Source organism: Erpetoichthys calabaricus, chromosome 7, assembly GCF_900747795.2.
Source record: "Erpetoichthys calabaricus chromosome 7, fErpCal1.3, whole genome shotgun sequence".
Lineage (NCBI taxonomy): Eukaryota > Metazoa > Chordata > Cladistia > Polypteriformes > Polypteridae > Erpetoichthys > Erpetoichthys calabaricus.
In genome coordinates, this window is record NC_041400.2 from 166,650,548 (window position 1) to 166,656,313 (window position 5,766).

Consider the following 5,766-nt stretch of genomic DNA (forward strand, 5'->3'; position numbering starts at 1 on the left):
AAAACAGCAGCATCTTCAGCACTAATTCTTCAGGGATATGACTTTTAATTTCACCAAATTCTGAAAATGTTCCTTTCACCATAACGCTTTGTTGCTGATGTTTAAGCCAATTTTACACTCACATGAGACATTATCAAAAGCTTTCTGAAAAGATAACATAAAAAAATATCATATGCGCCTCTTTGCTCAAATTCTTTTGTTGCTTCCTTATAGAATTCTAGCATGTCACTGAAACACAAACTGCCCCATCCAAACCCATGCTGATTGTTCACTAATACACTGGTTCTTGCCACACTATGATTTTTCTTTTCTTTAATAATTTCTTCTGTTATTTAAATTGTGATGCACGTTAAGCTTACTGGTCTCTAGTAACTTGGATCAGCCTGATTACTCTCTTTATACTCTTTTGTGAATTTCCCCTTTGGATTAATAAAGTATCTATCTATCTATCTATCTATCTATCTATCTATCTATCTATCTATCTATCTATCTATCTATCTATCTATCTATCTATCTATCTATCTGTCTATCTATCTATCTATCTATCTATCTATCTATCTATCTATATAATGAGATGCTATTTACCCAGGGTGCCAAGATTTTTTACATTTATGCATCAAGGGTTTATATGGGCGGCACGGTGGCGCAGTGGGTAGCGCTGCCTCGCAGTTGGGAGACCTGGGGACCCGGGTTCACTTCCCGGGTCCTCCCTGCGTGGAGTTTGCATGTTCTCCCCGTGTCTGCGTGGGTTTCCTCCGGGCGCTCCGGTTTCCTCCCACATTCCAAAGACATGCAGGTTAGGTGGATTGGCGATTCTAAATTGGCCCTAGTGTGTGCTTGGTGTGTGGGTGTGTTTGTGTGTGTCCTGCGGTGGGTTGGCACCCTGCCCGGGATTGGTTCCTGCCTTGTGCCCTGTGTTGGCTGGGATTGGCTCCAGCAGACCCCCGTGACCCTGTGTTTGGATTCAGCGGGTTGGAAAATGGATGGATGGGTTTATATACCATAGGTACTCATTAACCTCCTTATGCACTTGAGGATAAATGTTATCTGGTCTCGATGACTTATTGCAGCAGTTCTCAAACTGTGGGGAAGTAGCAAAAAAGGGGGCGCGAATGTTGCCATCTGCGGTGGGTTGGCACCCTGCCCGGGATTGGTTCCCTGCCTTGTGCCCTGTGTTGGCTGGGATTGGCTCCAGCAGACCCCCGTGACCCTATGTTCGGATTCAGCGGGTTGGATAATGGATGGATGGATGGATGGAATGTTGCCATATGTGGCGTAATTTCGCTATTCGCAGGGAAATTTTAAACTTGTAGCAGTGTATCGGCAGCAAAAAATATAGGAACAAATTTTCTTAGGGTTTCTAAAAAACGTTAGGGGGCGTGATTAAAACTGTTATGAAAACTCGGGTCGCAAATGCTTAAAGGTTGAGAAATGCTGACTTATTGGATTTCAGTCTATTTAAACTAAGCAGCTGTTCTCTCTTTGCAACTTCCAAATCACTAGCAACTTGACGGTCCCCGTTACTATGGAAGTTTAGAGAATTCACTATCTTACTTTTTAGATACTGTATTTTAGTTTTAGCGTTCATTTGTTGTGATGAGGGTTCACAAACATGGCCAAATCTAAATCTCTAAAGATAGGTCTCTAAAGATAATAAGTGAGAGAAGATAAGTGAGGTCTCTAAAGATAATTCATGAGGCATGAAAGGACCTTTGCTGCCCAGCCCAGAAGAGATTTATCCAGCTTCAGCCTAGGCTAGGCCTCAAAAATGGAGACCAAGCAAAAATAAATAAATAAATAATTTGGACGTGAGTGTCAGTAGGCTTTGTGCCCTAGGAACCAAGTTACCTGAACTATTCTAAAACATTTCAGTAATTATTTACCGCTCTGATGCTGATCTTTCTGAGCATAAAATAGGTCATTACGATAACAATTGATGAGAAGAATTCATAATTAATTGCAGAATGACAGTATTTTCCATAATTCTTGAGATATTAGCAAAAATTAATTTGAGGGTTCCTTTAGAGTGCCTCTTTCTCTTGCAGAATTTGGCCCAAAAACCAATCAGCACATCGAGTTTGGTATTTTTCCCTTCAGCCGTTTTAGCTGTGGACCGTCCTCAAGAAACTGTGACACACAGACACACACCTGTCATCAAGATATCAATGTTTTCTGTGTCAGGGGACCATACATCGGTTGAAAACCGGAGATCGAAGCAAATCTAAACTTTCACTTCACCTCAATAGATGATAGGTTATGGTGGGGGAGGGCGCAAGGCAAAAAACTACAAATGCTATGAAGCAAAGAATTAATGAGGCTTCATAAAAATTTGAGCTGTCATTTTGGCCATTTAATAACAACAGTTTTTTTAAAAAAATCAAGAGCACCCTGCAGGGTCCAAAGCAAACCAAACAGTTTGAGCTCCTTGCACATTCTCTTTACGATATCTCTGAGGTGAGATCTCTGTGCCTGGCTATCAAGTGGGTCAAAAGCCGACCTCTTTTTCTGTCTGCCTTATGATATTGTCTTGTCCTAGAAGAGGGGAGGCTTCTGATCAGTCAAGCAAACCTTTGTATATGGCAAAACATGAAATCAAAACTGAGGAAACAAATGTTTAGTACTTGAGGGTCTAATACTCTTTGATTTATTTTTCACAGGAAGATTCATCAAGCGGCCACTCACTTCCTAAATAAGATAGTGTCAACCCCAACACCAATAAATTCATGCCAAGAAGCAGAACGTCCATAGATAGATGTTCCCAGGCTAGTCCTTCATCTGCTGTGATGCTCTTTCAGTGGTTTGAGCCTGATACAGACCCCTTGGTAGATGTAGAGGGGCTAATGTCAGGACACCTCAACTGGCTAATCTTGATGCAAAGAGGTTTTTCTGTTTTGCTGTGCTCATCACCCTATCACGAAGAGGAAACCTGGTAACCAATGTGCAAGAACCTCATCACTTGAGAATGGGGATGTAGACCGTTAAAGGATTATTTTGAGGAATTAGCTCCCACTTTACCACCATTGTCTGTTATACCATCTGCTGCGGCTGCTGCACTATTTCCTTGGTTGGTTTAATCATCACCCCTATCATCACTCAAAAATGAGAACAGGAGTGGAAACTTCCAATTCAGTTCCATTTATTTTGATATTGAACGTCTTTCAAAAGACAGAGCACATGAGGTATAAAGGAACAGAAGAGGACATTGTTAGCGCCAGCGCCCCCTCTCACCCAGTGTGGTAGTAAATAGCTTAGATGATCATGAAGAGTGATCCACAGACACACATGCAAGACACAATGTAGCTCTGAACACTTTCAGCTGTCACATGCACAAGAAGATGATAAAGTTGTCAAAAGCAATACCATTATATGCACTGAAGGAACAATGAAACTTGTTAGAGACAGTTCTGTAAATAAATTAAAATACATTTCTTCAGATAATTCATTCACATTTGTTCGGCAATTTTCCCAGCCATTTATCACTCAAAACAATGATTTGTTCTAGAAACCCAATGCAATTACATGCAATAGTTCCACGTAAATGAATTAAGTAATCAAACTCAGTTCAAATGTGTTTTTACTCATTTTGAGCAAAAATCAATTAAAGCCACCTGAGTAATAATACTGCGGTGGGCTGGCACCCTGCCTGGGGTTTGTTTCCTGCCTTGCACCCTGTGTTGGCTGGGATTGGCTTCAGCAGAACCCCGTAACCCTGTAGTTAGGATATAGCGGGTTGGACAATGGATGGATGGATGAGTAATAATAATGTCATTTATATCATTTATAGTTGTCTGTTGAAGCAGAATTTGTCATATCTATTATGGTAAGTGTATATTAGAAGTGAACACTTTGAATTGCTCCTTCATCTCTACTCACCATCCCCAATATTCTCAAACTGTGTAATCCATTTCAGGGTCATGAGCAGCTGGAGGCAATTCCAGCAGCTTTGGACGCAAAGTAGGAAGCCACCTACATCAATCATGTTTACAGTTTACGAAAATCTGTTGGGGTCATAAAATATATATAACAGCACCCTCTATATATTTGGGACAAAGACACCTTCTTCAGCATGTAGAAACTACAACACCCATCTATATGGTCCCAATATTTTAAGACACCATAATGTTGGGGACAACTGGCATCACAGATGTTTGTGAATGCTGAGGTGTGTTTCATTGCTTCATTAGTGCAGGCATAAGATACATTGGCTTGTTTCTACCGTTTGGAGTCTTTAGTTGCCATTTTTCAACCTGAGGATAAGAGCTGTGCCAATGAAAGTCAAAGAAGCCATTATGAGGCTGCAAAACAATAAATAAACTATTACAGACACCGGTAAAACCTTTGGATTACCTGAATCAACTGTCTGGATTATCATCAAGAAGAAAGAACAAACTTGTGAGCTCAATAATCGCAAAGGGACTGGTAGGCCAAGGAAAAGCTTCACTGCTGATGACAGAAGAATCTTCACGATGGTAAATTAAATGTTCCAAACACCTGTCTGACAGGTCAGAAACAGTCTTCAGGAGGTTGATGTGTGAGTGTCAGAGAAGACTATCATCAGAAGAGTTCATGAACAGAAGTTCAGACTCCACATGCTAGATGCAAATCACTAAAACAGGATGGCCAGGATATCTTTTGTGAAAAAGGACTTAAAAGAGCCTGCAGAATTCTGGAAAAAGGTCTGGTGGACAGATGAGGCAAAGATGAACCTTCATCAGAGTGATGGCAAGAGAAAAGTGTGGAGACGAAAAAGGAACTGCCCAAGATCCAAAGCAGACCACCTCTTCTGTTAAACATTGTGTTGAGGGTGTTATGGCTTGGGCATGTATGGCTGCCACAGGAACTGGCACATTTGTCTTCATTGTTGATGGAACTGCTGCTGGCAGCGGCACAATGAATTCTGAGGTGTATAGAAACATCTGTCCAAGATCCAGTATATGCTTCAAAGTCATTGGTCAGCTCTTCATACTTCAACAAGATAATGATCCAAGCATACTGCTAAGAAGCTGAAACTTGGAAATTTCTAGAACCACCAAACTAGTCACCAGGATAAATCCAATTGAGTGGGCCTTCCATATGCTGAAGAGAAACATTAAGGAGACAAGACCCTGAAACAAGCAGGAGGTGCATATGGCTGCATTACAGGCTTGGCAGAGCATCACCAGAGCACCTAATGATGTCTATGAATCGCAGATTACAAGCAGTCATTGCATGCAAAGAGATATGTGACAAATTACTAAACATGAGAGCTTTAACAGACCTGCCATTGCTGTGTCCCAAACATTATGGTGCCCTGAAATGGGGGGGGGGGACCATGTAGAAAAAGTTTTGTGTGACCAAAATGATTGTAAACAGCCTTAAATGAAAGTCTGCAATGTGCACTTTAATCACGGCTGAACTGTTTGATTTGTAAATTTTAAACTGTGGAGCAGAGGGGTAGTGTCTTTGTCCCAAACATTATGGCGGGCATTGTATATATACAGGGGTGGGCTAAAGTAGGTTTCCAGTTTGTTTAAAGGACTTGCAGGTTGTGATGATTGCAATAGCTTTATTAACTAAAAAGAATGGAACTTGGGTACAATCTCCTAAGTGCTAAATTGTGTTTCACAACTGTAAACCTACTTTTGCCCAGTAGGTTTACAGTATCCAACAAAGATGCTTCCACATTCTTAATTATTGTGTTTTTTTTTCCTAATGCTAAAATCTTCCCCATGCTTTCTGAATTGGATAAGCTGCTCATTTCCTTAAAATAAAAAAGCTCAGTCAAGG